At 47.7% G+C, this 12,960-nt stretch overlaps 1 protein-coding gene across 1 annotated transcript in view; it reads right to left on the reverse strand.

The window, feature by feature from the left end:
* Positions 1 to 12,787, reverse strand: part of LOC311426522 (ras-related protein Rab-27B) — a 31,937-nt gene extending 19,150 nt beyond the window's left edge. The window contains exon 1 of the mRNA XM_084502928.1: positions 12,718 to 12,787. The gene's annotated coding sequence lies outside the window, so the exon portion shown is untranslated. The remainder of the gene's footprint in view (positions 1 to 12,717) is intronic.
* Positions 12,788 to 12,960: the final 173 nt, after the last annotated feature.

A 12,960-nucleotide genomic window follows, 5' to 3' on the forward strand; every position in this document is an offset into this window, starting at 1 on the left:
TTCAAGGCCTGCACTGCTTTGGGAAAAAAAATAATGTAATAAAATCATTTTAACTAACAAAACCGGTGCATGCCTTGAAGTAGGCTGTCTGAAACCAGTTCTTGCGGCTCAGTTGTGGTTTTTCACAGAGTAGCAGCAGCATTTTTCCTTTTGCAAGCTACATTCATGTACACTCGACCTAATTAAGCTGCTACGAGCTTCTCATGCAAATGCCCTCAGCCTGCTTTATTCTCGCTCAGCCCCCTCGCATGGGGCTGTAAGGACGGAGGCCCTGGGACCATTTAATGACAACGGAGAACCGAGATACACGACCAAGGCGAATCTGGAGCAAAGAGTTGACTTACCAACACAAAGGCACCAAGTTAATTAGATAAGGCATACAGGGCAGATTTATTTAATGACTAAGTCCTGCATATCCTGCTTCCTCCCCCATCGCCCTGCCACCCACGTCCCCTCCCGGTTGTGCCCCGTCCCTGCCTCTGACTCTTCCAAGCCCCTCTGAACTCGAGTATTTTACCCTAACCACACATTTAATCCCCTAGATCCACTTGCTGAAAGTATAAATCAGCAGGATATGCTCGTATTTTCCGTCCCCTGAATATGTGGCCAGGGATTAATTAGTTCAGAGTAAGAGGAAAGAGCAAGGCTGGTCAGAAATCCCCTTCTGCTTGAAATAGTGTTAGAAAGAAAAGTCCCAAGTATTTTATTTTTTTATTATTATTATTTTTTGCTACAAAGGTTTTGGATTAAGATTCATTTTTCACCTGGAAAGTCGCCCCATATTTTTTTCAGACCCAGAACATTTTTATTTTCCCATAGCGTTATTAAGGCCAGCAGGTGAACACTTGGATTTCTACCAACCTGCAATGGACTCAGTCTGCATCACTTTTTTTTTTAAATAATCAGATCTTTAACTTTAAAATGCATGCATTAATTCCCTGTGTAACAATATTTTAAATATATATTTTAAATACATTCACGTTTCATTTAGAAACAAGCCAAGATCACTTTGATGTTGCAAACACCGGGTATCAGCACCTAAATAATTCTGCATCTGCACTGATGCATTGGTGCTGAGAAAAGCCATAAAATAACACGGCTTGTGCTGGATTTCCTCAGGCCTTGGACTTGGATTTCACCTTCCACTTGCTGCAGAAGCAGCAATCTCTACGTGCTGACCGGTCTGAGGTGCCTCGTGTTCCTTTCCAGTACCCGGGGCAGTTGAGATAAGGGAAAAAGGCTCTGAGCTGGACAGAACTGCCTCGTTATCATTATCATTAACTTCGTTTGCACTGATTTATAACAGCTGTATGATCATACACTATCACATACAAACTTTCTTCGCACCAAAGGCTCTCCTCCCCTCGTTACATGCAGCATGGAAAGGGCTGGAGAGCTCCAAATTAAATTAATCTCTAAAAAAACCCAGCAGCTGAGTGCTGCTTAATGCACTGAGCAAATCTAATTTGCCAGGCACTGCAAAATAGCGCAGAGTGCTGAGAAAGAGGAGTGAAAGCTTTTTTTTGGGGTGTAAAAAACCAATCCCCTCCAGCCTGCAAATATCACTGGTGTTCCCTCTGCGTCACCGCACGGAGCACACAGAGGCTCGTAGCCCACAGCGAGAGCAGCAGGCACCTCTACCTATGCTGCTGCCTCGTGAAATCCATTTTATAACCCTTCAGCAGCTGTCCCAGCCTTTTATTAGTGATTATTTCCCCTCGCTCTGTTCTTTTCTTTCTGTTTTCTACCTGCAGGTTTCGTGCCCCAGTGTTCACGCTGCCGGCACCTGGAGCGCAAACAGCATTCAAGGCTCGTGGCACAGCTCAAGCCTCCTCTGTGAGGACTTTTAGCAGCAGACACACAATTTTCTTTCGTCTCCGATGTCCTCAGAGCTTGGCACATGCTGTTTTTAACCGTAGACATTTCTTTTTGTTGCTCCTCTGCTTAGGGGATCTAATTCTCAGCGTTGTGCTGTACGCATGCTTCAAATCCCTTTTGAAGGGACCACCAGTGAGGAGCTCCTCTGTAATTTTTGGGGGTATTCTTTGGGATTTGGGAAAGTTTTATGACTTGTGAGCAGAGGGAAACCCTCAGCCTCAAGGTCATCAGACTTGTCTGCATCCTACATCCTCAGTGCAGCTCTGCGCTGGTTTTCCATCTGTACCCGCTGACCTCCTGGGAGACCAAGGACTATTTCTAGGGGGACCACAAAGGGTAACTCAAAAACCAGTCTAGTGGAAGGAAACGGAGGGTAATGAAGCGATCTGTTCCCCAAGGAAAGCCTGGGCTGAACAGACTGCATTCACCCAGTCAGGGGAGCCACACATCTCCTCCCGCCCTCGTCACCTGAGCCTCAAAGCAGACTGAAAACAAACAGAGCAGGCTGTGGGGTTATTAAAAACACCAAATTATTCTGAAGTTACTCATATCGCTTACAAAGATGTTCAGTGCCACCTTATTGTACAATGTAATTAAAGAAAAGATGGTAAAGTAGGAAAAAATATGATTTCTTCACTGAAAAGGGGAAGGTATTTCACTGATGACACTAAAATGATGGAGATGTGGAAAGCAAATAGTTTGCAAATTCAGTGAAGGTTTCAGGGACATAATGCATGGAGCTGGGATGTGACTTGGGCTTCCTCACCGCAAATCAGCCTAAATAACAGCCTACATATTGCCATCATACAGTTACATGCTACTAATATTAAAATCTTGTCTAAACAGGGGGGTAATAGGGCGAGGATGCAAACAGGGCTGGGCGTTTGCGTCCAAGAGAATACGGGAGCTAATTAAATTAAAGGCTGTGTAATAGGGAACGTATATAATAGCGCTGTCTAAACGAAGAAGTGATCGTCTCAAACCAAGTTTTCCAGTTCCACCGCCCGGCCCCGTTGCTATTCATCTGCTTCCAGGTGCTGGAGATGAAAGTTGGCTTTGTTTCGGTGTTCAGCAGGTCGTCTGTAGCCTGCTGAACTGCCTGAATTATTTTTAAATGTCGTATGTGTGAGAACGAGGGATTGAACTGCACCGAAACACAACAGGTTTCACGCCGTCTTGGCCCTACTGACGCTTTCCCAGGGATCTGCTCCTCCTCGTTCCCATGAAAAGCCAGGGATGTGCTTCGCGTTTCGCATTAGGGGCTCCTCCTCGTAACCTAAACTTGGCAGTTTGGGCACAATTATGGGCTGTTTCCAGCACAATTGTCTCATTTCAGACCCATAAAGAGGCAACAAAGTCCCACAGGGGCAGCACCTTTAGGAGGGAGCTGCAACAAGTATCTTCAAGTCAAGGTGAGAAATTAGAGAAAGATATTCTCAATTTTTTCACATACCTTGGATATGAAGACCCCCCGTGTCCTCCCTGCAGGACAGGGGCTGTTTTTCAAGGTGTACAGATCCCTCGCTGCCTGTTTTTATGCACGCACACCCAAATAACTTCACAGCCCCAGCACGAAGAGCAGCCTGATGGCACGCTGGTGCTGACCCCAACGCAGGTGACTTTTAAAAGACCTCGATTTGCAGCCCAGCTTTAAACAGAGGAGCCTTTCATTGGCATGGAGGAAACGAAGAGCAGTTCAGCACGCAACAAAAAGCCAGATGTGACAGTCTGAGCAGCAGAAAACTCGGTGATTGATCTCCAAACCAAGTGCGCATTCGTTATCCAGAAATATAAGCATCTGTTTGCAGCATAAGTAATTCCTCCCTCCCACCCGAGTGACAAGCGGGTGCCCACGGAGCAGGATGGATGGCCCCAGACAGATCCCTTTATTGCTTTCCCCCAGTTTCTGTCTGGGAAGCACTGGGGAGGAAGTTATTAGGGAAAAAGCGCTTGAAAACAGAGCCCGATCGGAGCAATCCCGTAAGATAAATGAGCATTTAGCTACCATTTCGCTTTCTGACACGCAGTGTGTCTGCCTACGTTACCCCAGACAATCGTTTTACCCATCCAACCCCCTCCTATAAATTTGCCGGGATGAGAAAAGTTTATTTGCTGTCTGTCATCCCGCTCACTTCTCCCACGGGAACCCAAACCGGGGCCAAGGTCCCCGTTGTAGGGCTCCCCCCACTCTCCTGCAGTGGGAAATGGGTGAAAAAAAAAAAAAACAAAAAACATGTGGGAACAGGTAAAGGATGGTGGAGCCATACCCAAAGGTTCCCATTCATCAATAAGGCCCTGGGGATGGTCCTTCCCATCTTCTGTATGGGAACAGAGCCCGGGAGAGCTCCATAACCAGCACTGAGCACTTCTAAAAATCCTCTGCTTCAGCACGGGGAGGTGACCGAGGGGCTCCTCAGCGGTGGTCTGCTCCCAGGTCAGATGGAATTAGTAAAATATCCGCTATTAACGGAGCCACGCTGCAAAACCATGCGTAAAACCCCAGGCTTTTGGGGGAAAATGTTGCCTTAGCAACAAATTACCAGCCTGCTCGTGCCCAGGAGGAGGCTGCTGCTGTGTTTACATGCAGGTTACCTTCGCTGGGCCACAAACACTGAGCCTGAGCTCCCCTGAAATGCATACCCCAATTATTTTGGCCACCACGCACAGCTTGGCGTGACCCCAGCCCCCTGCAGGAGGCTCTGGTGATGGTGACCGGACCCAGATCAGCCTAAGAAAGGGATGCAGAGCCCCAAAAATATCTAGGAACCAGGGCTGCATTTCCCGGGCACGTTTTGAAACTTGGTTAAGTGCCAAATCCCAGGGGTTGTGCTACAATACAAGGCTCCGTAATGATAAATTTAGCGATGATGGCCTGAGAAAGAGAGGTTTCAGAACTGTCTCCCCCATTTCTTCATTTTAATTAAGTTCAAACACTACTGAAAAGCAACCTCGTGGAGATCCACCCGCACTGCATTTGGTGGCTTGAGTTCCAAATAAACCCAGTCGTCCTCCTCGACTGACTTTAATTCCTCTGAATTAATGAGCTTTATCCATTTTTAGCCTTTACAGTGGAGTTTTGTCCCCAAACGAGCGGTTTCCTGAGTAACGTTTACATTCATGAACGTAACTCACAGATGGGCATCAAACAAAATGCATTAAACCCCCCAAAAAACACCCGACAGCCTCATCGTGCTTGCTGATAGTGAGGATTTACCTGCTTATTAAATGGTTTCTTATCAAATTATTGGTACCGCTGCACCATCGCAGAAGGGTTTGGGTCAGAAGGGACCCTAAAGCCCACCCAGGTCCAACCCCATCCCGCTAGAGCGGGTTCCCAAACCCCATCCAGCCTCTGCCCCATCTTCTATTGCCCCCTGCTGGGTATCTCTGTGCTCGTAGGGCTGAGGCTGGTTCAACATCCAGAAACATTTTAAGGAAAAAAAGCCTAGTTCCTCACGCTCGAGTGATTTCAGGATCTGGGACTTCAAGTAACTTCAGAGATCCGTGCCAAAATCCGGATTTGGGATCACATTTGATGGGGAGAGATGTGCAAACAGACCCAAAGGGCACGCTCCTCCAAAGGTCCCTGTCAAAAAGTCCCCAGCACCCCTCAGCCCGCCACCCTATTTCCCCAAACACCCATTCCTCTGTGTCTCATGAAGCAGAGCATCTCCTAAGTAAGAAAACCCCATTTAAAATCACCTTCCACAGGGCAGAACAGAAGCACGGGTTAAACACCGTGCGGCGATGAATCGATTTTTTTCCCCCCTCCTATCTTCCTCAGATGAGAAACTTCATATTAATCCCAGCTGATCAAATCATATCAAAGCATTCCTTCAGGAAGCAAAATACGCTTCGCAGAGATGCGGCTAAAGCTCAGGTTTTCTGCTGCCTTCTGCTGTTTTTCCAAGCTCTGAGCAATAATTTATTATGACTATATAAAACAGCAAAGCCAGCTCATGCAGCATTGCCCCATTCCTAAGCCCTCACATCTCCCAGCACGTCTGGGACCATGTAGGGCCCAGCCCTGCTGCATGGGGCTGCTGCCAGAGCTCAGCAGGGACCAGATGTGGGTCCCTGCAGCTCCTCGATAGCCCCCTGCACTTGGCCACCAGCCCGCTGGCACAGCTTGCCACTCACCTGCGGCTCGCCAGCAGCTTTGGAGCCCTCCTGGCATCCATCCCGAGGCACCACCTTCCTCTTCAGCACCAAGATCCCCCGCTAGCCCTCTGCATCACGACAAAATAGTCCTGATTTATAGCCAAACACCTTTACCCAGTAAATCAGGGGGCTACATCGCAGCGTGCCCTCCCAAACTGCCCTCCTTTCCCCATGCCGAGGCTGACAGCATCACCCAGCCAAAGGATCCCTTTAATTAGCCCCTGCACAAGGACGAGGACGGCACGTGACATCTCTTAGGGACTTTCTGACATTTCTTGAGGATTAGCAGCGCCTTAATTATTTAACGCCTGCCATTTACTCCCTGCCCTACATCGCCCGAGTCAATTAAAACACAGCAAAATGCCAGCAAGGGCATTTCAAACCGCTCCTGCGCGTCGGGTCCCAAAGGATGATCACAGAAAAACTTCCAGAGGCAACACCAAGGGCACATACCCAAGGCCATGCCTGGCCACAGGAGGGGCCCCAGGACCCATACTTAAAGTAAAGGGCCCCAATTTCCATCCAGGTTTGCAGGATGCAGCCCATATTACGGCAGCAACCATCGCCTCTGGCTGGGTTCAGGCAGGTTTTGGTGGCCAGGAGGACAAATGTCCATAGCCCTAAGGATATTCTGAAGTAATGCACCCAAAAGAAATCACTCACCCACCTTTGTGGCTGTCTTGCCATCAATATGTGGGGGGAAAAAAAGATTGGGCACGATGCTATGGTGTTGGTAACTGCAAGGAGAGAGATGTTACTCTGAGAAATGTTAACATTTTTCACGTTTTTTCCTCCTCTGGTGCGAGGACATCCATTTATATTGTTTATTTCAACACCAGGGCAGAGGGATGCTGAATGGTCCCTTGGAATATGGGGGCTGAATGCTGGCTGTGGGGTCCCAGGTCCCATTTGCAGCCCCATTCCCTGCGAGGAACCCGCAGCCTGCGCACAACCCCGCTCGTTTTCTGCTCTGCCAAGACGTGAAGCGCCTTCCCCGCGCTAGGGCAAACACAGATTGCTCCTCAAGGTTGCTCTTATCTTGCTGTGACTGGCTTTTTTTCAGGAAAAAAAAATAATGCAGGACCCGATCCAAAGCTCAAAAGCAGCATTTACAGCCTGCTCGATGAGAGAGGAGCCCACAATCTTGCTTCCCTCCCCTTTCTGCTGCTGCGTGTAAAGGATTTGTGGCAGAACGAGGGCTCCAGGCAGTGTTGTAACCCCAAAGGTTGTGCCTTGTGGGTGCTGGAAGGGCCACAAGGGCTCAGCAGAGCATTTTTCCTGCAGCTTCCCCCACAGCCATCGCCACCTCCCCTAAACCAGCCGAGCCTGGCGCAGAGCTCCATCAGCTCCAAGCCTGAGTCTCCCAAACAACTAAAAATACAAATTTTCCACAAAAATGAGAATCTGGGCCTGGGAAGTGATGAGGAAAAAACCAACAGGTGCACAGTTTATCAATAATTAGTTGAGAGAAGCCCTTATCTTGTAGGTTTTGGGTCCTGTCCCTCAGGCCCTGCAGCAGGGCCACAGCACCAGCCCCTGAGGACCCGGAGGCTCCTCGTGGGTGGCAGCGGCAATTAACGTCCAGCTAATTAGCAGCATAAAAAGAGGCACAAGGAAACTGCTACATCCAGTTTCAAACCCTGCATGGACGCGATCAAAGAGAGGGTTTGGACGGATGAATGCCGTGTGCTATTTTGGGCCGCGCGGCTTCAAGCGCTGCTCTCCTCCAGCCACATCAAAGGCGCCGTGAGCTGCTTGCAGGCAAAACCACAGCCAGTGCCTGTTGTCAGGTGGTGGATTCTTGTCCCTAGTTCCCCCACACAACACGGACAATGGATGCTGTAAAAAAATGGACCAAAAAAAAGAATCTGGTGTCTAATACATCTTTTGCTGTATACCTAGGGGATACGTGGCAGCACACGGCGTCTGCTGCTCGTTTTCTCAATCTGCCCCTCCAGGGAGCTTTATGGTTAGTTTTATGCCTGCTGAGAGCAAAAAGGTGGGGAGAGGAGGGAGAAAGGGAAATTCAGCCAATTCAACAGCCATCAGCAGCAAAATTACTTTCTTTTGTGCACCGCTATGTGAGCACAGCTGAGGAGGAGAATGGAGAGCTGCTGAGGATAACTCGCAGCACTTGGGACTGACGGACAAATTAATAGAAAAATGGGCTTTGTGAAGAAGTTTGATCCTCAGAAGGGACCTTGTTCACCACACTGAACAGGGAACGAGCTGCCCAGGCTGTGTGCTGGATGTGGCCAAAGCAGCACCCATCCAAACGCTCCCTGCAGCTGCACAGAGCTCACAGCCTAGAATAACACTGGAGTGCAGGGCTCTGCCCAGGGGCATGACAAAGCTGGTTTAGGCAAAAAATATGCACCCCTCACAGAGAAAGCAGAGTCCCCAGTGCCCTCCCCTGTCCTGTGATTCTCTCATCATTCACAAAACTAAGCCATTATCCTCAAAACAAGAATCCCCTCTTTGAAACCCTCCCCCCATGTCATCTCTCCCAGAGGTTTGCACAGAGCCAGGAGTACAAAAACAATAACTTCAGCAAATAAACATCAAACCTAAAGGCATTAAATATTGAATATTTTGATTTTTTATTTTTTTTTTTTAAGACCAATCTCTGAATTCAATTCATCAGCAAGGAAAGGCCAAACTCGTGGGACTGAGAGACTGAAGAGGATTTTGCATTATTACATCCCCACAGCACCAGGGAAATCATTCCGCTCTCACCGTACCCTCTCTGCACAAAGTATTGTCTCATGAATTTTTATTACCAAGTAACACACTGTAATCTAAATTTCACCTTGCCATTAAATTAAGTCGTGTGGAAACTCATTCACTGTGTTTAATCGGGGGTTAAAGTATACCAGAAAAGCCATAAATTCTCCAGTCTGTTTGTCCCGATCTCACTGACTTTCTGCTCAAAAGTAGGAATTATATATTTGTGTTGGAACTAAATACAAACAAAAAAAGGGTAAATACTGATGGTGTCCAGGAGAATGAGCCAATTGGATTTACTATATACAGTCAAAATATTTCAGTGCATTTATAATCAAAGGAAAAAAACAACTCCAAAGAAAGATTTTGCCCTAGAAACTGATGTGTTAGTAAAAAGTAAATTATTGTAAGGTCTTTTCTAGCAGGCAGGCAATTGGGTTGTCCCTGCAGCAAGCTCCCTTTCCCAAAATACAGGCAATAATGTATTTCTGTGGAGAAATCTACTATTTCACCATTTAATTTGATCTAGAGTGAATAAAACCCCTGAACTTTCAACTTGCCTACCTCAGAGATGGGCTAATTTCAACATCCTGCCTTAGTAGTGGCATTTCTGTGATGTACGCTCACATGAGTATCCATAGGCAGGTTTTTCCTCGTATTTGGGTGCTGTTGCCACCCCCGGGGCTCCTGCTCTTGACTCACCCTTCCTTCCTGGAGGGGTGGAAGTGCCAGAAGGGGAAGGGGAAAGGGTTTGGGGCCACCGCAGCAGCACACCCCCTACCAGCACCCCAGGGTCACATCCCCTGCCTGCTTCCCCAGGAAAGCAGCGGGTGACACCAAAGATGACCTCACCTAGAGCAAGCTCAGTGTGGTTTTTATGATGGCCCTCTGTCAGGATTTCAGCTGAGAAGAAAACATTGACACCAAATCTGGATGTTTTACACACATCCTTAAAAGAAACACCACGAGGAGGGTGCAGGAAGTTATTAAACCATCACGTGTCGAGGCCTCTCGAGACCCCACCAGGCTGCCGAGGCATTTTAGCTGATGGGATCTCAACAGAAACGTTGCAGACATTTGGATGTGTTTGTGTGGGCTCACAGAAATAGCTCAGGTCACTCGTTATAAATGCAATATTGGTAAGAGGAGACTATTAAGGTGCTAAACATCAGGAAACAAGCACAGAAGTGGGGCTACAGCACTTGTGTGAATACACACCAACTCTGAAACTTGCTCAGAGGATTATTATTTTTTTTTAAAAAATGATGTATTTCATGTGCTCCATGAAGCAGCAGGTGGTTTATGACCATGGGCTGCAGCAACACCATTGCACCCATGGCTGTAAAACCCAGCCAGCCTCAGCAGGATGGCTCAGGAGGAAAACAGAAGGAGAGGGGATTTCCCCAAAAGGGGTAGCCCGGATGCCAAATCCTCCAGACCCCCATCCCCGTGCTGGCTCAGCGGATGTCCCAGCCATGCCAGGGACTGCTGTCACCTCCGGCAGCACCGCACCCTCCACCGGGGAGGTCTAAAGCCAGTCAGAAAACCTCAAAAAGAAAGCAGATTGAGGAAGGTGGTTGTGTTTGGGGAAACTGGAAGGGAACCCAGCTGCCCTGGGCTGTGTTTTGTGCACGGGGCAGAGCAGACAGCCCTGAAATAAGGATGTGAATCAGGCTTCTGCTGGGAGCCCAGCGCCACAAGGCCCTGAGTCAGGGAATCAGTGTTGTCACCTCCTGGCAGATTTTAAGCTTTCATATCAAGAGCATCAAGTGGCTGGACAGTGCAGTCCTGCTGTCCCAACCCTGCCCTGGTCTCCAGCTCCTGAGAGCATCCTCGGGCTGCCCATGCCTCCATATATCACATCAGTTGTCCCCAGTGCAAGGCTCTCCCTGTCATGTCCAAACCACAGCACCTCTTCTCTGCACGAAAAGGCTTCCCTGGACCCTGTCCTTAGCGCTTACAGCAGGTTACCACATGATGATTTGTCTGAAGTGAGCCACAGGATGACTTACTCCTCATGAATTTCACTCACACGCCGCCAACCGCTCAAGTGTCACACCCATTGTAATAGTGCTTCTGATTATAACCACTACAACACAACAAAACCTATTCTATTTCATGTCCCTAGCTAATTTCTATATAAGAAATATTTGCCATAATTCATATTTTTCATGGGGGCGGGATAACACAGACTTTATTCTTTAGGTAGTGCTGTTCCAATCAATGCTTTACCCATTATTTTCAGAGGACACGTAAGGATGGGCTTATCACACCTGAACAGCACCTCTGATTTCAAGTGAATCACTGCAGGAATGTTCTGAGAAAGCCAGAGCTGTTGATTCAAGCAAAGCCCTCAGGCAAACAGGAGTTAGAGCTATCAGAAACCAGAACCAACAGCGAGAAGCTCCCTGTGCCACAGTCTTGTGAACATCTCCAACTCCTATTGCTTTCAGCCTTTTTTGTCTTCAGAGCTGAACCAAGAAGCTTGGTTCTAATCTCTTCTGACAAAGCTCATCACAGGTGGTTAGCTGCATTTCAAACCCAGCTCTACCACATTGATTCAAGAACCTCTCACTGACGCAACTTGGAGATTTTTTTGAACATCTAGCCTATTGTCCTCTGGGTAAACAGGAAAAAGATTTGGAAGAGATGAAGGAGAGTTTTGAGGCAAGTCTCACATTTAGGAGCCAGACCTCATGACCTTTTGGTTAAATCATCTCAAGCCTCTAGTATTTGGGGGGGGAATCTAGATAATTCACTAGTCAAAGAGAAAGCAGAAGAGGAGAGGATATCCTGTCACCCACTGAATACATCACTCTATCCCAGCATTACCTGCAGAGCTGTGATATTAACAGCCAGGAACGATAACAAGAATGATGGAGCTGGCCAGCACTCCACAGTGTCCCTGGTTTAGGCAGATTAACACAAAACGGGGATCTGACACTTCTGCTCTGACCATTTCTTTGGATTCTGACTCCCATAGGAAAGACAAGAAGCGTAATTTAACATCGCATTGACTCCACCATAGCCAGCTGAAAAATGGCTTGATGTCAACCTAAAGGTTGACTGACCGATATCAAAAGAAGCTATGGAGACAGCAATTGAGTTATGAGTATTTGTAAAAATTAATGAATAATTAAAACCAGTCCATCAGTAAGACAACTAGTGAAGTTAGTCCACCCGCATACACACTTACAGAGAAATCCACTTCGTCGTGCTGGAGGTCTGGTCTACAATTAGCAGACCAAAACTTCATCAGAATTGAAAATAAGGCTGAAAACATGCTAATTACTTAGTAAACCAAACAAAACTGTAGCATTCCTCAATGCTAGCCTGCCTACGAAGCACAAGGGCACTGCTACAGCAGCTGACTGGGCAGTAATCACCGCTGGAAAACGCATTTCACAGGCTGTTAACCTGATGAATTTGGACATGCAAAGCAATGATCATTTCATTACGGCATGATAAACGACAGCCATGCATTTCCCTTCGTGGCCCTTCCAAGAGATTCTCCAGAGAGCATTCACTGCACTGCTGAGCGTGGCGTTTCGAGCAGACTGGCACGAAAGTAAGGGAGATGGAGTAGGAGGTTCCCATCCAAATAGTATTTTAAGGAGCAGCTTAAGCACGACGTGGAATAACACCAACAGGCAAGCCAAACCACTCCAACAACAGGTCAAAGCCAGCCCAAGGAGCATGTAGCTGAAGAGACAGACAGAAACCAGGCACTGAAATAATTAGTGGGTGCCTGTAAGCAGCATACAAACTCTACATGTTGGGACTGCAAGGCTTGTGTGGGCAGAAGACGCCACAGCAATCATGATAAGAGACCTCAGCTTTCAGCCTGTTGTTATCAGCACAGCAAAGGAAGACAACAACAGCAGGACAAGAGCCACATCCCTGTTCATTATCCGGTTACACTTCCCCATCTGCCAAGCAGAGCATCTCCCCTACCTGCTGAGGACACGAAGAACATCCTGAGGAGCAACTCAACAAAGAAACAAGCATCCAGCATCTAAACCTTCTCCTTTTCAGCTGAATTGCTTTAAACCAGAGCCCTGGGCAGATTGATTGGTGGCACCTGAATGACATTTTCGTAACGAGCAGAGCCTGTCGCTCTCTTCATACCTGAAATCAGTTAATGCTCTAATAATAAGCCAGGCCCTCTTCTCCTTGGGTGCAAGGTAACTCAGAGTG

This window comes from Aythya ferina (assembly GCF_964211825.1).
Source record: "Aythya ferina genome assembly, chromosome: W".
NCBI lineage: Eukaryota > Metazoa > Chordata > Aves > Anseriformes > Anatidae > Aythya > Aythya ferina.